Source organism: Hemiscyllium ocellatum, chromosome 1 (genome assembly GCF_020745735.1).
Source record: "Hemiscyllium ocellatum isolate sHemOce1 chromosome 1, sHemOce1.pat.X.cur, whole genome shotgun sequence".
In the NCBI taxonomy this organism is placed as follows: Eukaryota; Metazoa; Chordata; class Chondrichthyes; order Orectolobiformes; family Hemiscylliidae; genus Hemiscyllium; species Hemiscyllium ocellatum.
Genome location: NC_083401.1, coordinates 80,321,152 through 80,349,024, shown reverse-complemented (window position 1 = coordinate 80,349,024; position 27,873 = coordinate 80,321,152).

Below are 27,873 nucleotides of genomic sequence, written 5' to 3'. Positions count from 1 at the left end.
TTTGCTTTCGTGCCTCAGCTTTTCCTTCACATTGCCATCATGATCAGCCAAGATTCAAGGAGGATTGAGGAAGAGTGTAGCAAGAGCAGCACCAGGCATATTTGAGAATTAATTCCCAGCCTGGTGAAGCAACATAGTCGTTATACAATGTTACAGAACAGATAATTAAGCCCATGTGTCTGTGCCAGCTCTCTAAAAAAGCGACTTAACTAGTTCCACATAAGCACCCTTGTTCTGTTTTCCTGCAAATTGTTTCTTTACAGTTTCTCAATCAATTCCCTTTGAAAGTCTGAATCAACCTTCACTATACTCCTCGATGATCCATTCCAAATTGTAAATATTCACCAGGTAAAACATCTTTTCTTCATTGCTTCTTTATTTTTGCTTCATATTCACTGCCCTCTAGTTCTCTTCCCTTCATTCAATGGTAACAGTTTTTCTTTGTCTGCTCATCCAGACAGCTCATGATTTTGAAGACTTCTATCAAAATTTCTCTCAAACTTCTCTCTGAGAAGAATGGGCAGCATGGTGGTTCAGTAGTTAGCACTGCTGCCTTACAGCGGCCAGGGACCCGTACACTTCCAGCTTTGGGCGACTGTCTGTGAGGAGTTTACACATTTCTCCCTGTGTCGGCTTTAGTTTCTTCTGGGAACTCCAGTTTCCTCCCACAGTTCAAAAATGTGCAGGTTGGGTGAATTGGCCGGGCTAAACTGCCCATAGTGTTCAGGGAACTGTAGGCTGGGTGCATTAGTCTGGGGAAATGTAGAGTAATAGAGTAGGGGAATGGGTCTGGGTGGGATACTGTTCAGAGAGTTGGTATGGACTTGTTGGACCAAAATGGCCTGTTTCCACGCTGTAGGGATTGTATTATATGAACAACCTCAGCATTTCTAATAACTGAAATTTGTCATCCTTAGAACCATTTTTGAGAATCTTTTCTGCGCCCTGTTTAAAGCTTTCAAGTGCTTTCTAAAGCATTGTTCCCAGAATTGGAATCCATCATTCCAGTTGAGGCTGAATTTATGTTTAATAAAAGTTCATCATAGCTTCCTTCTTTTTGTCCTGCAGACCTGTTGATAAAGCCTGCGATCCTCTATGCCTTATATATATCTTCTCAACCTTCAATGATTTGCACCCATATCCCTGCCTGCCACGTTGGAGGTCAGGGGTCAAGTTCCCAATCAAGAGGAACTGCTCTATGTGGTTACCTATGTGGGACCAGTTTCAGACCTGGCTACCTATGTCTCTTCTGGGGTTATGCCTGCAGTTATGTGTGTCTGGCAGGAGAGCCTATTGTGTTCGCTGGGTACTTTAGGCCTTCTGGGTCTGGTGGGCATCACTGCAGCCTGTGTACATCATCTGTCCGCAAAATGTTATTTTAATTTTAACCTAACTTCCCTTTAAAGTTTGGCTTTTGTTTAAAGTTTGGTTTTAAGGGCAAGTCTCTCAATCAATTGATTTCATTTTCAGGTTCATTTGTTATCTCAAGAGGTGTATAACCCTAGTACATTTAGAATTGTACTATTTATTTTATATTGTCTCTTCATGTTTTACCGAACATGATGGGTGGAAGATTATGGTATCTTGACGAAGTGCCAATTTTCCCAGGTTTCATGGAGGATTTCTTTCTGAGAGGCCGAGTGAGACACTTCACCGTATCTTACCAACTCACCTCATTTCCGCCTATCCTGCCCTTACATCTCCCTTCTTCTTCTTTAATGCCAGCCTGATCATCCCACTTGCCATAGCTAGAAGGACTTGGCAGTCATCAATATCCAGTATAGAACAGTATCCCTGGCACCTGCATTACCGTTAAACAGGGCCACACGATGGTATCCTGAAGATGCCTTTCACATGTAATCCCCCCAACTGCATGATGGTTCTGGTGCACAGCTGGCTAAGCTAACAATTCCTGGAACATTCGGCTCCCCTTTCTTGCCCAGTCACTGTCTAAGCCCAGGCCACACAGCTTACCAGTGCCCAGCGACACCTGATCCTACCGCTCTCTTGAAGTCACTGCTACTCTGTCCCTAAAGCCCATTCCATTGTCCAGTGAGGTACCATCACTGACAGATGAACATTCAGATAATTCTAAACGTGGGATTTTATTTGCACTCGTCAAAAGCAAATGCACAAAAGACTAAGAGGCTCCAGCTTACCCCGAGAGAGCCCATTTTCAGTGATTTCTTCAGGTCTGAGAAATTCCATGATTTATGGTGTGAGTGGCTGGGGTCCTGGAGGGTGCCCTGAGACATTCTTGCTGGGTGTCCAAGATGATGGTTTGGAGGAGCAAGCAGTGCGCAGAGGTTACCAGTACACACTTTGACTCTTGTGTCGAGAATTACTGAAGTCTAGTTTCCCCAGGGTGGATGGTAGAATTGAATGCTGCATACAAATGAGGATGATCATGAGCAATAATCCCAATGCACAGACATCCTGTTGCTGTCTAGTGAGAATCTCATTTTGATGCCTGGGACTTTGTTTGAAAATGTACGAGTTTCTCCTGGCATTGAGAAGTGATGTCTCATTTTATCCCCCATATTTGTTTTTGCCACAGCTCACATCATTCAGGCCCTATTCTGCCCAATGTGTCACTTGACACTTCTCTGCAAAAAATCTGCAGCATCAATATTCATTCTACCAAGCTGTCATTGAGTTTACGTTTCCTGGAACACTGCACTGTCTGTGGTGCTGTCATTCAGATGAGGATATGACCAAGACCCTGTCTACCAGCTCACCTCTCTGACCCAAAGATCTTGTGTGTCCACGGTAACAATAAGATGTAGGAGCAGAAGTAGATCATTCAGCCCATCAAGTCTGCTCTAGCATTCAATGAGATCATGGCTTTTCCGCCATTGCTCAGTTTAGAGGCACTGGGGTAATGAACCAATTTGTTGTATTAATTTAAATGCCAATTAATTTGGCATTACTGATATTGGAAAAGGTTTCTAAACATTAAGATCTGTGATGAAGACCCACGTATCTGGACTGCATCATATGCAAGTCCTGATCCAAAGCTAATTCCAATTTTCCCATTTCTAGTTTGAATGAAGGCAGGTTTCAGAGACATCCTCAAGACAACTTGGTCATTAAAATATTTGAAAACGGCTGTGTGCCTAAGGTTTGTCTTGTTGTTCCAATATAATGTCACATGTTTGGGTTTCCCAGGTCTCAGCCTTACAACTGACAAGTCTCTCTCCATCCTGACCTGTTGACCACAAGGAATAGGAGTATCTCCCTCCCTGAGATCATCTAGTTTGCCTCCTGCAGCTTCAGAGAAACCGTATGCTACCCCCTCTCTCCTCATGTACAGCAATATAATCCTCTCATTTTTGACATTTCTGACCAGCTCTCAATTCTTATACTTTGTTGGCTGTCTTGACCCCCACCTCTCTCTGCCATCATGCTCAATCCCTAAGCCTCCCCCCATCCCAAACTGTGGCCTAGTATTACAGGCTGGCAACCAGGGGGCCTCACTATCTGGATGATTGAGGCAGTGAAACAGTTCCAAACCATTGAATGGAAGGCTTGCTTGCTGTGACTCCAGGGTAGCCACATATCTCAAGACAGTGAGGTCTACAGATGCTGGAGATCAGAGTGGAGAGTGTGTTGCTGGAAAAGCACAGCAGGTAAGGCAGCATTCAAGGAGAAGGTAAATTGACATTTTGAGCCAGAGCCCTTCATCAGGAAACATATCTGGGCCTGTTTGTTAACCAACCCCACCAGCTCATCCTCGCCTTAATCCAGTCCTTCCCCATTAATATCGGTCAATACTTCTGTGATGGATTCTTAATTTGTTTGAATCATATTCATTACCTCTTGGAAGAAGCAATGTCAGGGAGGCAGATGAGCAACGAAAACCTTCACAATGTTTTGCCTGTATTGAATCCACTGTGACCGTTCAGCAGGCCAAAGAAAAATGAGATGGATAAACATCAGACCTGAGAGATTGCCAGGTATTGCAAGGAGGAGGGATTGATACTAGATTGAAATGTATCTCACATGCCAAAGTATTCCAGGAACCATTGTATCTTAGAATTAGATACAAAAGCTTTAGACTGACTCCAAGTGCTTCATGATCATTGGCTTGCACAAACTACTTCATTCTAAACATTAGAAGTGACACAAATATGTTAAAATCAACCGCGTCTCATTATTAGACAACACCGTTGGTTACAAGTGCATGCAGTCATTGATCATTTTGTCGGAGTTTCTGGGGTACCTGCTGCATTCAGACACAAACTTGTGGTTATTTGACTTGAAAGAGTAATTTTCTGAGTTTGTGCTGAGCAGCGAAGAATTTTATTCAATTCTATAATTCAAGCACATATTGGGTTTAGCTGATCATTTTCTAGCAGTTTTCCTTCCAACAGGAGTCCCCTTATTCAGGGCCTTTATTTGGTGTGTCACATCAGTAATTCCACCTTCTGAAAAGGCCAAGATTGAAGCAAGCCAGTTACATGGGTGAATTGGGAATCTGTGTGAATCCCAAGATAATAGGTTTTCTGTCGATGCAGTAAAAGTATTATCCTTGATTGTGGAAAATTCAAGAAATGCAGTATGATATTTTATTAAAATACCCAATTCTTCCTGAGAATCAAAACCATTCCTTTTTTGTCTCCGTAGAAGCTAACTCTATGTTCATGTCTTATGCTTTAGATCACTGTTGCTGAGCCAGTTTGCCTACACGGTGAGTTATTGAAGTTGAGAAATGATATATGACTTTACTTATGCTAGGATCTTCTGGAGTAATTGGAGAGTTTTCCTTTTGGTTTCTTCACACACTTTCTTTGCTCTTTCGGTATAATGACGAAGTGTTGAAGGATAAACAGACTGATTAGCAATTGTGCTGAATGCTACAAGTCCTGAAGTAGTAGCTTGAACCCATACCCTCAGACTCAGCAACAGGGTTGTGACCTAGTGAGCTAGACTATTTCTTATCAATCAAAAGTGTTACCACCAATCAGACAGTATCGAGTCATTACAGTTCTTCATTCGCCTGGATTTCTCACAAGATTTAAAACGATAAATGATAAGAAATATTCTCAAGTATGAGTCAGTTAATTTTTTCTTCTGTGGATAAGCAGGATCTTTATTGCGTTTCAGTTGAGTTGAATAAGTAAGAGTTCTGTTGAATGAGATAGAGGGGCACTCAGTAGTTCAGTGGCCCTTTGAGAATCACATCACCTATGCCAGCAGAGCCGATAGTCTTTTGTGCTCAAAGCTTTGAAGGAAATGTTTATCTTTCATTTGCATCTGATCTGGTCAAGAAGGTCATTCTGCACCAAGCTTCATTATTTATGTGTGCTTGTGACTACAGAGGAAAACAAAACATACCCCAGATGCCAAAATCAGTCTGGCAGACATTACTGAGCAAAGTGCAGGTGCAAAAGATAAAGACTTTAAGCAGAAATGTATTGTTGACATGACATGTAAGACGAGACCAAAGAGTAGGTAGCCAAGCTTGATATGAAAGCTTGGCAAATGAATAGCATTTCAAACACCTTGTGAAGAGCAGACTCCAAACCAACGGGCAGGAAACCATTACACAGGTGGCAATTTATTCAGTTAAGGCATGCAGCAGCCAAATTCATTTGTTCTCTTCCAGTTAAGGGCTAACAGCAAAAGTACCAGAGAAGTCAGTAACATGCCATCGAGCAGAAGCTATCAGATACAATTTGTGCATTATTATCTAGAAACTGGGCAGTCTCTCATAACTCCTACCGCGAGTGGAGATATTTTGACTGAACTGCTTGACAATCAAAATGCACTTTGTTTCTCAGAGTATGAGATATCCTTATCTCTGACAATCAGGTTATGTGACTGACCATGGGTCCAGTTTGCTGCCACCATCCTCTGCCAGGGTGCAGATCGATGGAGCCCCCTTTGTCTGATATGTTGGAGGAAATCCACATGCCAGTCTAACATGAAGAGGCATTTGTCTTAAACAAGATGTAAAATATTTTATATTACCAGCTAAATACAAATTACTCTGGTATGATAGCCATTGTCGGAGTGACCATGAGGAGGACTCGGATTGAGATTTTCGGCTGTCCTCCCAGTCAGTCCACATGGTGTGGTGATGCTTTAGGCACTTTTCAATATTAGCTTTTTTTTGACCCTTCCACCTTTATACAACAGCAATAAATTTACCAAAACTGGGGTCAGCTATTTAGATTGACTGACCATGATATCAACAATTTTGCAGCCAATTGTGATGAGGATAATTGGCCTTAATATCACATTAGCATGTTCCTTTCTTATAATGTCCTCTAGTCTGCATCTTCCAATCTTCAGTAGGTCTGTTCAATCATAGCACACTAATATTTACACAAATCAGTTTTTAAAATTTGTTCAGGTTAGTTCATCATGCATCATTGGGAAATTTTTGAAATCTATTATTAAGGAAGTAATAATAGGACATTAAAAATCAAAATATAATCCAGCAGAGTCAGCATGGTTTTATGAGGGGTAAATGATGTTTGACTAATTTTTATTCATTCACAGGATGAAGGTCTTGCCAGGTAGGCCAACATTTATTACTCATCCCTGATTGCCCAGAGAGTAATTAAGAGTCACACACATTGCTGTGGGTCTGGAGTCACATGTAAATCAAACCAGGTAAAGATGGCAGTTTTCTTCCCTAAAGGGTCTTAGTGAACCAGATGGGGTTTTATTGTTAATCAACAATGGTCTTATCATCATCAGAGTTGTTATTCTGGATTATTTATTGATGTTCCGCTATCTGTGGAACCTGTGTCCCCAGAACGTTACCTAGGTCTCTGGATTAATAGTCTGGTGATAATACCAGTAGGCCGTCATCTTCCCATAACATTCATGTGTTTTGTACATGTAGTTGGTTTGAAGTAATTGCTTATCCATATCCTCACTCTATGCTTGTTTATATGTGTGTGTACATTCACACAAGATGACTTTGACCTTGTACATGAGAACCTGCGCAATGTCTGATACAGTTAAACTGCATGGCCAATGTACACTCAGCATTAATTCATGAAAGCTTTGTTGTGAATGGTTGAGCAAAATAGTAGTTTTGTAGGACATTACAGGTGCAATTTGTTGTGCATGGGCATAACTTTATTTCATTCACTACTTCAGAAAACTAGGAACATTAGAGAGCAGTGTGACGGCATTTAAAAATATTGTACTGTGGAAATGTTATGCTGCGGTGCTTAGTATTAAAGCTGGTCAGCTTTAGTTATTCTAGTCCGAAGCACTTCAAAGTTTACATCCATTTCATAGAATCCCTACAGTGTGGAAGCAGGCAATTTGACCCATCAAGTCCACACTGACCTTCCGAATAGCATCCTATCCAGACTCCTACCCTGTTCCTCCAAATCCCATGGCTAATCCATCTAGCCTGAACGTCCTCGGACAATGGTAGGAAACCTATGCAGATACAGGGAAAATGTGTAAATTGCACACACACAAGGTTGGAATTGAAACCAGGTCACTGGTGATGTGAGGCAGCATTACTAACCACTGAGCCACCATGCCAATTATTTCATTGCTGCCTATTGAATCAATGGATTCAATTTTAACTTCATAACTATCCTGTAGTCCAGTATTATTTTCCATAGCGAAAACAGATCCAAAGTATTTGTTCAACAACTCCAAGATGGGACTTCATGCATGCGTGCTTTTCAGGAGCTCTTATGGATCCTGGTGGATCTCAATTGTTTCCTGACAGCAATAGGAGACAAAGCTGAATGCATGTGCTGGAGATTTGCTTGATTAGCCGTGATGAGAGAAGAACAAAGCTGAAGGATTGTCCCTAAGAAGGTGAAATACATATAATTTTGTTGATTCTAAAAATTAAAGGCCTAATGGGCAAAATAACCATTTTTTCAACTGTGTATTCTTCTTTACTGTGAGATATCTGCCATCTAATTATTCATTGTCATGTTTGAGTTCATGCTTGACATTAAAAAGCAGGAAGATTTACTTTCTGCACAAGCAGCAGTTAAATTATTAAACCAGGTGTAATGACCTTTTTGATTTTCCTACACCAACTGCAATGAAGAAATCTTACTCCTGATCTACCATAATATCAAATTAGTCATTCATTTGTTGGTTTAAAAATTACTCCTTGGAAAGGCACATTTGATTTTGGACAAGTTTGAATCAGTTTTCGATGCAGTGCTCAATGACATTATCCAGCTTTTGAAGTAAAATTGCAAATACTGTACTTTGAAGATTCAACTCAAAGCTTTTTCAAAACAGATATAATGTTACTGTGATTTATAAAATTTAGAAATAACACCGCATGAAAATCTAGAAAATCCAGCGCTTTTTTTTAAAAGAAAGCATAAAATGCTAGAAACTGTGAGGAGGAGAGCAGCTAAAATGGAGAGTAGACGATAAAGTTAATGTTTCAAATTGTATACTGCGCTGTGTGAAGCTTACTTGATGTGAATTACAAAGTTTTTAGTTTCTATTAGCTGCCACGCCTCTTCGAGGAATGCCCATCCTGAAGTAGTTTAATCTTCCCTCCTGAGAGTGGTGGGGAGCAGCAGAATTGGCTGTGCTTTTCCAGCACCACGCTTTTGCCTCTGATCTCTAGCATCTGCAGTACTCACTTTTTCTCTTTATTCTTCCTTCCGCCAGGAATTCTAGTTGTTTAAATACTGCCCCCTCCAACTTCACATCAGCTTTGACGATGAGGTACCTAAACTCAAACTTTAGCTTGCTCTCTCTCCACTGATGCTGCCTGACCTGCTGTGATCTCCAGCATTTTCTGTTTTCAGCAGAGATTCCAACATCTGCGGTAATTTGCTTCTATGAAATTAATAATGTCATGTCAATTTTAGAAGTAGATGTCCTCTGTGTTATCCATTTGTTTTTGACCCCAGAGGGAAGTTTTGAGGATATAGCAGCCTGAAAATATTAATTTTATCTTGTGGGAAATTTTCAACTACTTTTTCCTCTGATAAAATTGATTTCCTTTGTTTCTATGTGTCTGTGTGTGTTCTGAAGTTGGCAGCTGGAAAGAGGATGTTAGTTGGAGATATTTAATATAAGAGAAAAAGGGACTTCTAAAATTAATTATATTTGATACTGACCAGTAATTAAGCCAGGACCCTCTGGGAATGTTTTGATAGGTCAAAAGAGTTTGTGAGCAAGAGCGCAAAGGTCATTGTCAGAGAGAGAGAATGAGAATGAAAAGTGGTGATTCTATATAGTTGTGTACTGCTGTTGGCTAACTCCATGAATTCTGGGTTCTGCTCAGAGAAACTGGAATGTTCCCAGTGAAGAGATGCTGGATTGCAGCCTTGTGGAGCTCAGTGGGATGCAGTCTTAGGAGAAGAGATTGAAGAGCTGACAGTGGAGCAGTCATTGGCCACAGTACGGCTGAGAAGTTGGGATTGTACGTGCTTTAGACTTTGGAAAATGGTGTCTCACAGTCTCAGCGGTAGCTAGATCAGATCAACTGGAAAAGAAAACCCATTGGTCTGTCTCTGGGAGGAGATCTGAAATATGTACCATTGGGTGAGAGTATACCCACAAAAAATGGAAAGGAACTAGGAGCAGGAGTAAGCCATTCAGTCCGTTGAGCCTGGTCCACCATTCAATTTAATCATGGCTGATCATCCAACTCAAAACTCTGTTCCCATTTTTCCTCATATCCTTTCATGCTTTGAGCCCTAAGAACTACATCTAACTCCTTTTTGAAACTATTCAATGCCCTCAACTGCTTTCTGTGTCAGAGAATTCCGCAGGCTCACCACTGTCTGGGTGAAGGAATTTTTCCTCAGTTTAGTCCTAAATGGCCTGCTTTATATCCTGAGACTGTGACCCCTAGTTTTGGACTCCATGATGATCAGGAACATTTACCCACATTTACCCTGTCTAGTCCAGTTAGAATTTTATAGCTTCCAAAAAATCCTCCCTCATTCTTCTAAACTCTAATGAGTACAGTCCTAACCGATTCAATCTACCTCCATACGCCAGTCTTGCCATCCAAGGAGTGCAGCTGGAATACAGCTTTCATTAAATTAATCTTGAAGGACAGAGGCTGAAATGTCTTGAGGGAATTTTTAAAATAAATTTTCACGTTCCTCTGAGAGGATTCCTGAAAAGATTTATAGGATTTACCATCATCTATCTGCTACTTAATGTACAATTAGTAGTTTGTTCAACCAGTGTTTGCTAGTTATTTCTTTTATGCCTCATGCTAATTCTGGATGTTAGAGTTTAATTTATTTCATACAGTCGTAGAGGTGTAAAGCATGGAAACAGACCCTTTGGTCCAACTCCATGCCGACCCGATATCCCAACCTAATCAAGTCCCATTTGCCAGCACTTCGTCCATGTCCCTTTAAACCCTTCCTATTTATATTTGCATCAGATACCTTTTAAATATTTGCAATTGTACCAGCCTCCACACTTCCTCTGGCAGCTCATTCCATGCACACACCACTTTCTGCGTAAAAAAGTTGCCCCTTAGGTCGCTTTATATCTTTCCCCTCTCACCCTAAACCTATGCCCTCTAGTTCTGGACTCCCCCACGCCAGGGAAAAGACCTTGTCTATATATCCTATCCATGTCTCTCATGATTTTATAAACCTCTGAGGTCACCCCTCAGCCTCTGACGCTCCAGGGAAAACAGCCCCAGCCTATTCATCCTCTCCCTATACCTCAAAACCTTCAACTCTGGCAACATCCTTGTAAATCTTTTCTGAACCATTTCAAGTTTCACAACATCTTTCCAATAGGAAGGAGACCAGAATCGCACGCAATATTCCAACAGTGGCCAAACCAATGTCCTGCACAGCCGCAACATGTCCTCCCAACTCCTGTACTCAATACTCTGACTAATAAAGGAAAGCATACTAAATGCCTCCTTCACTATCCTATCTACCATGACTCTACTTTCAAGGAGCTATGAACCTGCACTCCAAGGTCTCTTTGTTCACTCGTGTGCATGTGGATTAAATTGTTTGCTGAACGCACAAATTAGGAGCGGGAGTAAACCACTCAGACCTTCAGGCCTGTTCAGGCATTACATAAAATCATGGCTGATCTAATTATTCCATATTCCTGACTACGGTAATAACCTTTCACTTCCTGGTTTATTGTAATCTCCCTCACCTAACCATCTCTGCCTTAAAAATATTGAAAGACCTTGCTTACCACTACCATTTTAGGAAAAGAGCTCCAAAGATTCGTGATCCTCTGTGACTGAAATAACATCTCCTTTTGTCTGTATAAAGTGGTGATCCTTTATTTTTATATCAGTGAACCCCGATTCTTGATTCTACCTCAAAAGGAAGCAACCTTTCCATATTTACACTATAAAATTCCCTCAAGATTCATACATTGCAATTTGGCTGTTGCTTGTCTGAACTCCAACATGCCTGATGAAAAGCTTATGCCCGAAATGTACTGCTCCTCGGATGCTGCTTGACCTGCTGTGCTTTTCCATCGCCACACTTTTCGACTCAAGTACAAGCCCAGCCTGTCCAACTCCTCCACCTAAGGCAACCCACTCATACAAGTTGTTCTTTGAACCTCCTTTGAACTGCTTCTAATTCTATTTGTGTCCTTCCTTAAATACGGGGACCAATATTGAGTACTGTAGTCTAGAACTAGCTTCTCCAATGCCTTGTATAACTGAAGGATAACCTCTATTTTTGTAGCTAATATTCCTCACAGAATCACACCCATGTTATGGTACATAAAGAGGCCATTCTGCCCATTGCATCTGGACCAGCTCTCCAAATGAACATCTTATTTTGCTTAGTTTGAAGAGTAAAATTTATTTTTGTTCAAACTATTGTATTTTGTGGTTTTATTCTTGAGTACCTGAGATTTCAAATTTTGTCTACTTTCCTCAAAACATTACTGGTCCCTGAGATTGTCACAAAACTATTTTCAGAAAACTAGTGTGCAAGTACATCAGGTACAGCAGGAATACAAGTGGAACTTTGACATTTATTGCTGAAGGAGTAGAAAATAAAGGAGGGAAGTGTTGTTGCAACTATACAAGACATTAGTTAGACTACACCTGGAAAATTGCATGCAGTGATAGTTTCATGATTTGAGGAGGGATACAGTTGTATTGGAGGCAGTTCAGACATGCTTCATTGAATTGATTCCAGAGATTATGGGTTTGTCTTATGAAGAGAGATTGAGCTGGACAGGCATATGTTTTATGAAGTTTAGAAGAATAAGAGGAGATTGATTTGAGGTATTCAAAATGCTAAACATAATTGACAAATTAGATGTAGAAAGGATATTTCCTCACATGGGGCAGTCTAAAATGAGAGCTTGTATATTTAAGATAAGGAGTTGCAAATTTAAGAGAGAAACGAGGAGATATTATTTCTCTCAAAAGGGTCATGAATCTGTGGAATTTATTGCCCGAGAGTGCACAGGATGTCAGGACATTGAGTAAATTTGAGGAGATAGACATTTTTAATTAGTAATGGTATGAAGGTTATGGAGAGTGGGCAAGAAAGAGGACTTGAGACTATGATACGATCAGCCATGATCATATTTAATGGCAGACCTGGCTCGAGTGGCTGAGTTACAGGTTGTTCTGTTCTCACGCGCATTTCGTCAACATGAATTGGCTACAGCAAGATTGACAAATTGTGGATGTTGTTTGGATAATGCAATATTTCTACTGAATGTTTGAAGCGATTTTCTATTGGTGATCTTCTACAGTGAAAGTGTGATTTTCTGCAGTGGTTTTCCACAGCGCGAGGAACACAACTTTCATGTTGTGGCAGAATGACCTGCTTCTAGTTCTCATAGCGTCATAGAGATGTACAGCACGGAAACAGACCCTTCAGTCCAACTAGTCCATGCCGATTGCATCTCCTAAATTAATCTCATTCCATTTGCCAGCATTTAGCCTATATCCCTCGAAACCCTTCCTATTCATATACTCATCCAGGTGCCTCTTAAGTGTTGTAACTATACCAACTTCCACCACTTCTCCTGGCATTTCATTCCGAACATGCATATTCTTATGTTCTTGTGTCCAAGATCAAAACATTTTCAAGGAAACCATGATAGCTATCTGTGGACATCCATTCAGTAATACAGCTGTGGCTGGGGAATTTGGAGTTTTATGCAAGTTCCAGGACTCCATTTGTAAACTTTCAGATACAACTGCTTGTACACAAACGGAATTAGTGTGTTTTTATTTTTTATTGAGTGAGAGGCCAAAAAATGCATTCAGAATTACTTGTTTCCACCAGGGATTGGAAACTACTCCAGCAGATAAACAGCAGGCAATATGACCCAGCTGGTCTGTGCCCAAGATATTATCCCCTTTTTCCCAAGTTTCCATTTTAACCATCTTGCTCAAATGCCTGAGTTTTCTCTTAAATCCTCCTGTACTTTATGCTTAAACCATATCATGCAATTTTCACATTCATATCACTCCTTTAATTAAAATTGGATGTTTTGTTGACGATTCTATTGATGACCTCCAGTTATAATGTTCCCCAATACAAAGAACATTCTCTTTGCATCCACTCAATAAGCATTTCATAATTTTAAAAGCTTTTATTGGGTGACTCCTGAGTTGCCTTTGTTCAAGAGGACAAACACCCAGTCTGTCAAGACCATAAGACAATAAGACATAGGAGCAGAAATAGCCCATTCAGGCTATCGAGTTTGCTTTGCGAAGCAGTGAGATCATGGTTCATCTGATATTCTTCAACTCCATGTTTGTCTTTTTGCTCTCTCAACCTTTTTTCCTCTAAATTGGTAATTATTCTGGCTGTTAACCCCAATTCTCTCGACTCAGGATCTGTCCTGCCGCAGTTGGAGTATTGTCTACAGTTCTGGTTGATGCATTATAGGAAGGGCATGAAAGCATTGGAAAAGGTGCAGAGGAGATTTATCGGGATGTTGCCTGGTCACTTAATACAAGTAAAATCTACTTTACTTTACATGCAAGATGATCAGAGGATTAGATAGGGTGGACAATGAGAACGTTTTCCTCAGGTGGTAATGGTTAGCATGAGAAAACATAATCATAAAATGAGGGGTGATAGAAATAGGACAGATATCAGAGGTAGGTTCTTTACTGAGAGTAGTAAGAGTGTAGAATGTCCTGCTTGCAAAAATAGTGGATTCACCATCATGAAGGGTATTTAAGTGGTCATTAGCTAAACATATGGATGATAATGGAATAGTTTAGATTAGATAGCATTCAGATTGGTTTCACAGGCAATGCAACATCGAGGCCCAAAGGGCTTGTACTGTGCTATCATGTTCGATGTTCTATGCTGTCATAACTCCTCTCATCAAAAGAAAACAACCCTTTACCTCACTGTTCTTGCAGACTATTGACCCATTTCCCATGCTGAAAATGTGTTGCTGTAAAAGTGCAGCAGGTCAGGCAGCATCCAAGGAACAGGAAATTCGACGTTTCGGGCATAAGCCCTTCATCATCCATTTCCCATGCACAATTATCCCCAAAATCCTGAAATGTGTTGCCATGTCCTCTGCTTGTGCCCATTTTCTCAGAACCCAATGCTTGATTCCTCCATTCAGCTTTCTATTTCCTAGCCTCTTACTCAAATGATGATTTGAGTAGTATTTAATGCAGACAACAAGAATTTTGTCATCTGGATGGAAATTTGTGTGGAACCCTGTCTCTCCATCTGTCAAAAAGATCCATTGTATTAGCCGCCATTGGACATTCGGGTCGACAGCAGTAGGCCGTCCCAGGATCAAGAATCTTGAGGACAGAAATCAATTTCTGGACATTAATGGCATTAGACTTCTTTGGGGCAAAGATGTGATCATGATGGCAGCCCCAGCACTCCCTCCCACATGATTAAATGCTTCTGCACCTCCAAATTTTCATTGGGTTGAGTATTGCAGCCGGTTTTATAAACAATGTCACAGAAGAAATTCTATGTGACTCTTCCAAAAGCAAACTATCCCAGCTTGACTTGGCTCAAAGAAGGGGAGAAATTGGCACGTCATTGATGTTTTGTTCTTGGGAAATGAGTGATGTTGATAAGGCGAGCATTTACTGCCCAATCCTAATTGCTTTTGAGAAGTTAATGTTGAGGCATTTTATGCATGCAATTTGGGTGGTGTAAGCACTCAATATTAGAATGCATCAGTTTGCTTTCTGGTCAATGGTAATTGCCAAGATGTTGATTGGTTGGGTATTCAGACATGGTGTCGTCCTTGACTTCCAAAAGGAAATTGTTAGACTCAGTATTGTGTCTGATATGGCACGCCTCTGAGTCATGAGGTTGGGGTTTTAAATCTTACTTCAGGCACAAATACAAAAATCAAGACTGATACTGAGTTTAATACTGGGTGGGAGGGGAAGGGGGCTACAGTTCAGAGGAAATGTGAAGTGGAGGCTATGTGTACCCACTTGGATGGAGAAAAAAGTATCCGAGACATTATTTCAAAGGAGTGCAGGAGAGTTCTCTCTAACCCAATTTCATAAACACTAGTTATCTGATCATTACCACATTGCTGGTTTTGGGTGCTTGTTGAACACAGATTGGTTGCTGTGTGAGCTGCAATAGAACAGTTACTACACTTCAAAAGCACAAGATTATCAGCAGACAGTGGGCAGCACGGTGGCACAGTGGTTAGCACTGCTGCCTCACAGTGCCAGAGACCCGGATTCAATTCCTGCCTCAGGCGACTCTGTGTGGAGTTTGCACATTCTCCCCGTGTCTGCGTGGGTTTCCTCCGGGTGCTCTGGTTTCCTCCCACAATCCGAAAATGTCCAGGTTACGTGAATTGGCCATGCTAAATTGTCCGTAGTGTTAGGTGAAGGGATAAATGTAAGGGAATGGGTCTGGGTGGGTTGCGCTTTGGCGGATCGGTGTGGACTTGTTGGGCTGAAGGGCCACACTGTAAGTAAGCAAATCTAATTGGGATGGCTGGTTGACAGGGATGACAGGCAAAAGATAAATGCAACTTTTAATTATTGGAAATGGTCATTGATGGTCTGTTGCTTAGAAGGGCAATCTTTAATATTGCTGAGGCTTCCTGGATGCAGACATAGGCTGCTTTAATTTCTGTGAAGGTTCAAGCAGAATGAAACACTGTCCAATCATGAATGAATGTTTGCAGTTCTGACCTTGTATTGGAGAAAGTAGCTGGAAGTTGTTCGACTTGGGCTCTTGCTAAGTGGAACACTTGCATCAAAACGCTAGAGTTGAAATACTTGTTCACCCAACAGCCATTACATTTTGAATTTTAGAGGTGAATTGAAGTCTTTTTTCCATGTTTAGATCCAGGCTGTTAATGTTCAGGAGCTGAGAGACCAACTGACACTTAAAGTGAGCATCAGCGAGCAGCTGATTGATATGGAAGTGCCATTTGATAACACAATCAGTGACACTTTCCTTTCCTTTGCTAATGGTTGAGAGTAAATGAATAGGATAGTAATTGGCCAAATTGGATTGCCCTGTGTTTTATGGAGAGGATGTAGCTGGGTGCTTTTCACATTATCAGGTAGTTACCAGTGTCTTATCTGTACTAGGACTGGAACTGCTTAGCTCTGAAACTAGTTATGGAAAAAAGTCTTCAGAACAAGATAATATTCCTGGCTGCAACATGCTCACAGGAGACAGACAGTAAATAAAAGATGAAAGAGATGGCAACATTGGTCAACAACTGTTACAGCACGAGAAACACTTAAGGTTTCAAAGCCAGAATCTATTTGGTTAGAATTAAAGAAGCAGTAAGAATGCTGGGTGTATACTTTAGGCTATCAGATACCCCAAATATTATCTCTGTTTCTTTCTCCTGGTGTGCTGCCAGGATGGCTGAATGTTTACAGCATTTTCTGCTTTTATTAAACAAACGTAATACATTGCACTTTTCTGTGTTAGACAAGAGGCTGTTGGAGTAGCAGTAAAGGAGGAGGTAGTATTGATATTACATAGGATAAAAACATATAGAGAAGGTAGTTAAAATGTTGGCAGTGCTTACAGTACAGAAGTCAATAAATTTGGCTAATATACTGAAGGAAGTATGGATAGAAATTATAGAGTTTCCACAATCTTCCATTCCACCTCTGATATGTAAGTGGTGGCAGAGGAATAGACCCAGCTACTATGGCCTGGTCAGTTTGGTAACCGTGGTGTAGACAAAATTAATTGATATGTCCAAAAGTGTATACAATATTAAGCAGTCAATCATACATTCATTACTATGAGAGATGACACGGAATTAGTGCACAAAATTGAAAGTTACATCATAACTTTAGAAATGAACCATAAATTTCAATGAAACAAAGGATAGTTGCCTGTTTAGCTGAATCTGCATGGAAGGAATGGAATGGATCAGTGCTGGGGTTATTAATGTTTATAGTGCACAGAAGTAAATAGAAAATAGGATGAGAGACTTATTAATGTTATACAGCAAGCAAAAACAAAAATTCACCTGTAGGGAATTTAAAATTGAAAGAAAATGCTGGACACATTTCGGTGAAGTAAAATCTGGACAGGGAACAGTCGTGTTTCTGTTTTTTAATGTGAGCTGTATCACAAATGAAATGCTGACTCAAAGGTAATTGGGAGGAACTAGAAACCGCTGGAAAATAAAACTGATTATACACCAAAGTGCCTGGATAGACTGGATTCTGACTGGGCCAGCAAGTGGCAGACAGCTTTACATGTGAAAGCATGTAAATTTCAGAGACTGCGAATGCGAAATTAATAAATAGTGGTACAACAAGTGAAGTAATTTTATTCTACAGGTTACAGCACAGGAGTGCTGCAGAAGTCTTCAGCTGTGTATAAATATATTCAAAACAACAAATCGTTTCTTGAACGTTTAGTCGGCGTTGGAAAGCACAAGGCTCAGGAAGTGACTGAGTTTGTACAAAGTGCTGTTCCTGCCTGAGCTAGTTTTAACTGCACAGCACTGATCCCCATTTTATGTGGATCCTTAGTTTTGTAATAAGAGACGTAAAAAAATCTTTGCAAAACACTGAGTATTGTGACCAATTCAAGGTACCACACATTTAGGAAGCATTTTGATGGAATCAGGAATGATGAGACTGCTGGCAGAATTTAATCCCTTCCTCCGGTTGGTTTGGAGGTGAGGGGGACATTTAATCAGACACAGAGGTGCCTCGTGGGGCCTCCATTAGTCCATTCCTGATTAAGGCTGGGGCCTACTTAAGGGCCACATCCTGCCTTTGCTTCACAGAGTGAAGGAAGCCTGAAACACAAATATGCTGGGTTTGCTTGTTAGTTACATCAGGACATCAGAAGAGCCTTGCTGGGAGTCACTGCCTGCCCTATGCTTGCTGGTAAACCCTGACCTAACCCCAAAACTGCACTAATTTTCCAGTGGCTAGGTCCTTTTGAGGACCCAGGTTTCTGATGAATGTATTGCAGCTAACTATCACAGTACCTCCAATGGTGCTGCCTGAAGTTCACAGTTGCCAGCCTGACTAGCTTGTAGTCTCGGTAGTGGGACTTCCAGCGACTAGCAGTTTGATGAAAGAAGGACCGATGGTGAGTCAAAAGGTCTTGGTCATCTGTGAGTAGTTTGAGACCTTGTTTTGTCACATAATAGATTTCATTCTAGTGTCAAGTATCATGGGTACTTTTACTGTTCAGGATGGTGTATTGAAAAGGCATAATGTAGTATTACCAAAACTTAAAATTCAAGCTCTCTAAAACTTTACGCTGCTCTTATTTATTGAGCTCAACAATTCTACCACTAACAGCATCAAAATGCATCTTCCTCATGTTTGCTTTCAAATGTTATTTGGTTACTTTACCACATCACTGAGACAGATACAAATCTGCAATATTAAATTTATTGCCAGTTCCTCTGCATTATCTCCATTTTGAAAAAACAATCAAAATTGAGAATTTGTAAATGATGCCGTGATGTTCTAAATTAAACTGCTGAAAACTTTTCCCTTAAATGGAAATATTGTGAAGTTATATATTTCAGAAGTTCAGTGAAATGCTCACCTGAAATAGTTTAGTGTTTATTTAAACAAACCTAGAAAAAAAGGGTTAAAGAGGAACACTAAAACTTTCCCATGGTTCACACGGCATTCAGTGTAAAGCTAAAATTGTGATTTTGCAGTGTGTGATGCACTATTGTAAGAATGACATTCTTAGTATTTGTTTTCGAGCAGAGGTAATCATAAAGCGACTTTATTTCTTGTAGCTGAAGTGCACAAATGAATATGTTTTTTTTAATTGCATAAAGTTAAAAAAAAATTCCCTTTTAAGGCTGTTGCTTGGAAACTATTTTCCACATGACTGATCTCAGCACCCGAATGAGTGAAGTTAAGCATTTCTTTACCAGTGCTAAATGGTGTGACCTGTATTTGTCAACACGGTTTCAGCAATTTGTTTTAAAATAAAATACATTAGCTCTGCCTTTTGGTTAAGATTAGAGTGGTTTTTGTCAATATTAATGGTGCTAGATGATTTCTAATTGCAATGATTGCAGGTATTTTAATTCGCCTTTCTGATCAGCTGTAGGCAGTTAGGCACCTATCTTCCACACCTCCACCAGTGCTCTCTTCAGCAGTCAAATGGTGCTCCATATCATTTTTGCAACCCTGTGAAAATATGTTTTTATCTCCGGCATCCCAATTTGGCCGTGTTCAGATTACAAACTATGTAGAGCAATGATCAACCTCATGCCCTTCCCACTTCATAGTGTTGAGTGTCTCTGTTTAATGGACAGTATCACCACTTTACCCAAAATTACAAAGCAAATTATGCTAAGTTCAACACAAAGTGAGAAATGCTTACTTTTTCTAACTGCTGTTAGCATTGTTCTTCATTCTCATGTTTTGTTGTGCTTTAGTTTATTTTATCTGTGTGGGCATACTTCCCCCAGATGCAATACAGTGGTTCAAGAAGGTAGCTCACCTCCGCCTACCCAATAGCAGTTAGGATTGGAAACAAATGCTAGGCTTGTCAGTGATGCTCATGTCCTGTGAAATAATAAAAAAAACTCGTACATGGTTTTGGTTTTCTGGACTTTCAGTGCCACTTGGCATTCTATAGGTAAATGCAAAATTGAAAACAGTTGAATTGGTAGATGAAGGCCTGCTATCTGTATAGAGTAGTATACACATTTCCTTTACGTGTCTGACTATTGAGACTCCAGTGTAGAATGGATGTTGCAACAAATATATTAAGCAAATACTCAGTTGCATAATTCCTGACCTATCCTCGGATGCTGCCTGGCCTGCTACGCTTTTCCAGCACCACATTTTTCAACTCTGGTCTTCAGCATCTGCAGTCCTCGCTTTCTCCTATCCAATTCAGGTGCTAGAAAAACACATTGCACTTAAAGGCAACTAGAAATACTAGGTTTGATGTACACCCAAATTTGGCGATAAACAACATAGTCTGCTTGTACCAGTGGTATACGCTAGTCTTCTGGTAAGACCTTGTGCTGGGAAACGGGAATCCAGATAAGACTGCCTGGGAATAAATTTGTCGGACTGCTTGCCAGCCTTCAAGTCTCAGGTGACTGTTGAAGCAAAGGAGACCAATACTTTGAGTCCAGTATGACTGCATCCATTCCACAAATGCTGCCAGACCTTCTGACCTTTCTCCAGCACTTTTGGTTTTTATTGCTGTCAAAGTTTCTATCACATTCAAATCTAATAGGCAGAAGCTCAATTTCTTTGTGCAACACTACATTAGAAATCACAAACCAGAGACAAATGTCTGTGGACAGTCAGGAAAACCCTTTCTCATTTAGAGTCATAGAGTCGTAGAGATGTACAACATGGAAACAGACCCTTCGGTCCAACTCGTCCATGCCAACCAGATATCCTAAACTAATCTAGTCCCATTTGCCAGCACTTTGCTTATATCCCTCTCAACCCTTCCTATTCATATTCCCATCCAGATGCCTTTTAAATGCTGTAATTGTACCAACCTCCACCACTTCCTCTGACTGCTCATTCCATACATGCACCACCTAATGTGTGTAAAAGTTGCCCCTTCGGTCCCTTTTATATCTTTCCCCTCTAACCCTAAACTTTAATCCTCTAGTTCTGGACTCCCCCACCCCTGGGAAAAGACATTGTCTATTTACACCTATTATACAGTTCCCAGGAAGGGCTCCAGAAGGAGCCATGTGGTGCACAATATTGCTCAATCCAAGTAATTACCTTAGAGTGCTGTGAGTTTGTTCAAATACCTGTGCAAGGCTTAATTGAATGGCCTGTGCACTATGTGCCCAGAGATCTTAGACAAAATCTAGTTTCAGAACATTGACTGTGTGGTGAAAGATGTGTAATTTATATATATTAGCACCATATTTCTAAGAGTTTGGATTTTCTGCTCGTGGTATATGGCTGTTAGTTTATTTTTATGAAGCTGTTTAAAAATTTAACTAGGTCAGAATTTCCAGACCATGATTTGAAACCAGTATGTGCTTCCTGCAGTGTTAATGGAAGTCTGTTTATATTGTGGGAGTTTATGAGAGGATAGAGAATAAACATTTGAAAGACATTAACCAGCTTTTGGTTTTGAATAATAAATTTTAACTTAGAAAAATCTGGAGATGTGAAAGTTTTTGGTCAATACAAAGAAACCTGGCCTGGAGTCAGTTTTGCTCTCCTAGGGAAAAATGTCACTTTTTAGGTCAGGTAAGGGATTATGTTTTTTTTCAGACGGTGAAAGTTTAGTTAGAAGTCTTCATTGGTTATTCAAAGCTAAAAAAAGTCTAAGATCTCAGTTGTGAGAGAATTCAAGAAAAGGCTTCTGAAAGCTCAGGGTCAGAACTGAAAAGAAGCAGTTGAGTTATAGCCTATAGCTTTGATAAGAAAGGAACATTCCTCTGGATTTTGATTAAGTGTAAAGTGGTGCTGTTAAGGTTATATGGGATTATATTTTGCCATGTGTTTACTTTGCAATGTATTTTGATATTGGTTTGGTTTATGTTTATCTCTGTTGTTTTATGAACTTCTGTTTTATTGTTAAACAGATCTACAGCTTTTTATGCTTATGTTTCAATGAAGGACTACTACGCTACATTAGAAATAAAACCTACCAAACCAGATTTTATTTGAGGATCTGACTTGGCCAGCAGAGATCATTAACAGTCTGCAATGCCATCTAAGGAGAAGACCTTTCCAGCTCCTCCCTGTATTTCCCCTTCCTTTCCTTCTCCTTTCCTATCATTTGCAAGTGTTCTCCCAGCTTCCCCCTGGTAATACCTTCCACTCCAGGAAATCCCCACAAGACCAAGTTGACTTCTCCACACTAGATCTCCCAACTCACTGTACCAAACCTCCAACCCATCTAAGTGTATCATGAATGATGCACCAGGAACTCAATACAGCTCTTCACTTTGGAAAGGACTAATCTATCATGAAAGCATCCCTAGCAAGATTGTTGAAGTTGGATTGTTCTTCTGAGAGAAATGAGGTTCAGAGGACATTTGATCAAAGTGTTCGAAATTGTAAGGAGTCTCGACAAAGTAGGTGGTGAAAGATAAATCTTCATTGAGTTGCAAGTGAATTAGTCAAATTTCAAATCTAGTTACTAAACCTTAACCAAGGAATCTGTGAAGGAATGAAGGATGAGGTGGCTGTGATAGACTGAGTAACTTCATTAAAAGGCATGACATTAGGGAGGTAATTGTCAGTGTTTAAGGAATGAGTGTATGTGTTGCCGCAGTTATAGATTCCTTTTGGGTGAAAAAATATAACAGGAAAAGTGACCTAACCATGATGAACAAAGTAAATTAAGAATAATATTAGATCCAAAGAGAAGTCATATGAAGTTGCTTTATCTTTGGTAGAAGGGTTGAGAACCAGACACCACCAGTTCATGACCAACAAAAGAACCAATGCAAAGGATAACTGATTTGTTGAGTGAGCTGGATCTGGAATGCATAATTGAGGGTACTTGGAAGCAGATACATTTGTAACTGTTGAAGGGAATTTGATAATCACCTGAAGAGGAAGTGTTATTGTGTGTGTGTGTGTGTGTGTGTGTGTGCGTGTGCGTGCGCGCGTGTGTGTGAGTCAATAGTTTTTAAGAAGTGAAGAAACATGGAGGTCCTTTACAGCCTGAAATGGGAGAATGGTTAATGCAGGACAGGAAAATGACAGATCTTTTAAACAAATACTTTTGTTCTGACTTCACAGGAAAATACACAAACATTCTCTGGAAGCAAGGATATATTAGGAAGGAGAAATTGAAGGAAATTTGTATGAGTAAGAAAACAGTGCTGGAATAATTTAGGGGACTGAAAGCGGACAGATCCCCAGGGCCTGATACTTTACATCCCTGGCTACTAAAGGAGGTGGCTATGGAAAGAGCAGATGTGATTTTGTCATTTTCCAAAATTGTGTAGATTCTGGAACAGTCCTGGCGGTTTGGAGGGTAGCAACTTAAAGTGACTGTGTAAAAATGGAGGGAGGGGCAAAAATGGTTAGCTTAACATCAGGAGAATGGAAAATACTGAAGGCTATTATAAAGGATATGATCACAACATTTAGAAAATACCCAATATTACACAAAATCAACACGGATGTATAAAAGGAAAGTTTTTGATGAGTGTACTAGAGTTTTTTGCGAATGTAACTAGGAGACTGGATGAGGAAGAATTGGTGAATGTGAGGAATTTGGAGTTTTAGGAAGCTTTCAATAAAGTCCTACTTAAGAGATTAGTGTGCAATATCAGAGAACATGGGCTTGGTGGCATGGATTAAGAATTGGTGAGCAGACAGGGAACACATCTGTAATAATAGTGTCATTTTTGGAGTAGAAAGCATTGACTAATATAGAGCAGTCAGGATCATGCTTGGGCCCTATCTAGTCACTCTGTATGCCAACAATTTGGATGAGGGAATCGACAGTAATATTTCCAAGTTTGCTGATGACTCAAAAATAGGTGGGATTCTCACTGGTGAGGAAAATATGGAGGCTTCAAGATGAATTAAACAAGTTGAGTGAGTGGCCAAATCCAAGGTAGATACAATATAACATGGTAAATGTGCAATTGTCCACTCTGGTAGGAAAAAGAGAATGGCAGAGTATTATCTAAATAGTAATTGATTGGGAAGTTTTGATTTACGAAAGGATCTTAGAGTCCTTGTGCGTGTGTCATTGAAAGCAAAACACACGTGCAGCAAGCAGTTAGGAAGATGAATGATATGTTGGCCTTCTTTTTTGAGAGGATTTGTGTGCAGAAACAAGGAAGTCATACTGTAGCTGTGACATATGATAGGCCATTTCATACCAAGTTGAGGAGAGATTTCTTCACAGAAAAGAGAGTGAATCTGTGAAATTCTTTTCCTCCAAATAGAATTCTGGAAGTTAAAGATGTCAGGATATGGTGAGAGAGTGTTCCGATAGAATCAGCCTGAATGGCAGACCCGGCTCAATGGTCTACTCCTGGTTCTAATTTTTTATGTGTCTAAGTCTTTAACCATTTTCTCAAGCTGTCTGCCACCTCCTTAATACTTTGGAGATCATTTTTATTTAAAGTTGGGAATGTATCCAATTTTTTAATTAAACCTTTAGCCAGGTATTTTGTCCCAACTCCTGATGTGATAAAAGTACCAAACATGGTTGAATGGTTTTTCTGCTGGTCTGTCTTCTGAAGTGACAGTGGGGGAGTAGGAGCTGCTCTATTAAAATTCCAAGCCATTATAAAGAAGAGTCCAGAGCTGAAACTATCTAATTTTGGACTTTTTCCTGCTAGAGTATCTTTTCTTTGGGGGTGCAATACCTGAATTTTTAAACTGTCTTTTTTTTTCAAAATGTCATTAGATTTTGGGGGAAATTTTAAGTATATTCCATAAAATTTCTGTTATCTGACGACTCTGGATTGCTCTAGTAACTGTAGGATGGACAGTTTTTATTTACTGGAGATGTCTCTCAAGCATCAGATGCTGACATGAGCACTGGTTCCCTGTCAGTTGCACTGACAATTAAACATTGTCAAAAACGCGGGCAGTTATTATGTGCAGCCTGCCCTCACATTTGCCTCAACACCCCACTCTTCTGCAGCATACTTCTCAGGTGCACTCACCAGAATCTCTCACTCCTGTGCCTTTTGAAAGACCTCAGTAGTTGCATTACCAAGAGATCATCCAGCAACTTTCTGATTAGCTGAAAACACACAACTCATTGGTAGCAGGCATTTCTGATTAACTGGTACCATCTATTTCCTGTGCAAGTATGATAACAGAAATTTTGCTGCAGATATTATGAAAGAAATGCATGCTTTTCTTTTGCCAATATTTTCACACCTGTAACTACTTTGTTCAGTGGCACAAGCCTGTGAAAGAAAATTGCTCGTTCGTAAGGTGTTTTTTTGACACTAATAGAGGTCTTGGTTTAAGAATGATGTGTTCTCTGCAAATTAATTGTACTTTGCAACAATTCTTCATTGTTTAAATGTACAATATGACAGCAGATTTTATATGATGTGTGTGACAGTGGCTTTTACCTGATGCTAATGTAAAAACTGCAGGCAAGCTCTTTGTGCAATTTGAAAGATAATTTGTGGTGCGCTTTTTAAATGAGCAGGTTAAGTTCTGTGAATAGTGTCTTTCTAAAGACATCACTCATTTTAAGAACTTAGCTGAATTATCTGAAAACTACACTTTTCAGATGCAGTTGCTTCTCAATTTTGTGAAGTCTGAATTTAACCCACTGTTGGTTAAGTCATTTGTGATCTGTCCAGGTCGGAAAGCTTTTTTTAAATAACATCCCTTGACATGATGTGGGTATCACTGGCAAGGTTGGTGTTTATAGTACATTCCTAAAAGCCCATGAAACTTTGGTGCTGAATTACCAGCTAGAAGCACCCAGACCATGAGGCAAAGTTAAAACGCGAGAGAGGAGAGTGTTCTGATCTGACTAAGAATCATCTGGACAAACCTGTTATCAGGACCCTATCTTCAAAAGCTTCACCAATGACCTTCCCCCTGCCATAAGGTCAGAAGAGGGGATGTTTGCTAATTATTACACGATATCAAGCATCATTCATAATTCCTCAGATATTGAAGCACTCCATGTTCAATTGCAACAAGACCTGGGCAAAATCAGCTTGGGCTGACAAGTGGTAAGAATCACAAATGACAGGCAATGACCATCTCCAATAAGAGGCAATCTAGCCATCACTCTTTGACAAGTCAGAAACAAGGAATACTGCAGTGAATAACTCACCTTCTGACTCTCCAAGGCAAAAGTGAGGACTGCAGATGCAAGAGATTAGAGTCAAGAGTGTGGTGCTGGAAAAGCACAGGAGGTCAGGCATCATCTGAGCAGCAAGAAATAGACGTTTTGGGCAAAAGTCCTTCATCAGATCTCTCCAAAGCCTGTCGCCAAGGCGCTGGATTAATGCAGCTCCAACAACACTCAAAAAGCTTGTCACCAGCCTCAAAGCAACCCACTTGATTGGCACCACATCCACAAACATTCATTCCCTCCACTATCAGTTCTCAGTAGCAGCAGTGAATGCTATCTGCTAGATACGATACAGAAATTCACCAAAGATCCTTAGAGACCATTTTCCAAACCAACAAGCACCACCAGCTGAGAAGAAAAGGGCAGCCAGTATATGGGAAGACTACAAACTGCAATTTCCATTTCAAGCCACTCATTATCCGAACATCAAAATATCTTGCTGTTCCTTTACTGTTGCTGGGTCAATTCCTGGAATTATTTGCTTAAGTGCATTGTGGGTCTACCTACAGCACATGGATTACAGGTCAACACCCCACTCTCTCGAGGGTGACTAGAGATGGATCGTAAATGCTAGCCCACCCAGTGACACCCATGTTCTACAAGTGAACTAAAAAATTCTCAATCAGTGGATCAAATCTCCGCTCTGCAATCTGTCAAATGATTTTGTCAATGGTGCTGGAGGAGAAAGGTACACAAATAGCCCCATCCTCAATGATGGGGGAGCCCAGGACATCAGTGCAAAAGATAAGGATGAGTCTTTTGCAACAATCTCCAAACAGAACTGCCAAGTAGATGTCCAAACTCAGTGTCCTCCAGATGTCAGTTTCTGGTCAATGTTAACCTTCAGAATATTGATCATAGCAAATTCAGTGATAATAATGCTATTGATCATCAAAGGGTGATAGTTAGTGTATTTCTTGGTTAAGATAGCCTTTGCCTGTCACATGTTGTGTGAATATTACTGGCCTCTTATCAGCCCAAACTTGGATGTCATCAAGGTCTTGCTGCACAAGAATACGTTCTGTTCGAGTATCTGAGGAGTTATTCATCATGTTGAACAAACTGCTATCAGTGAATATTCCTGCCTTGAGTTCATGATGAAGAGAATATCATTGATGAAACACCTGAAGGTGCTTGGGTCTAGGACACTAACTTGAGGAGCTCTTGCAGGGATGTCCTGGAGCTGAGGTGAAAGGGACGGCTGGAAAATGAGAAGCCTTCAGAAATGAGATAACGAGAATCCAGAGAAAGTATATCGCTGTCAGTGAAAGAAAGGCTGGTAGTTATGGGGAATGCTGGATGACAAAACAAATTGAGGGTTTGGTTAAGAAAAAGAAGGAAGCATATGTAAGGTATAGACAGGATAGATCGAGTGAATCCTTAGGAAAGAAAGTAGGAGCATACTTCAGAGGGAAATCAGGACGGTATAAAGGCGACATGAGATAGCTTTGGCAAATAGGGTTAAGGAGAATCCAACGGGTATTTGCAAATACAAAAGGGTAACTAGGGAGAGAATAGGGCCCCTCAAAGATCAGCAGGGCAGCCTTTGTGTGGAGCCGCAGAAAATGGGGGAGATCCGAAAGGGATATTTTGCATCAATATTTACTGTGGAAAAGGATATGGAAGATATAGTCTGTAGGGAAATAGATGATGACATCTTGCAAAATATCCATATACAGAGGAGGAAGTGCTGGATGTC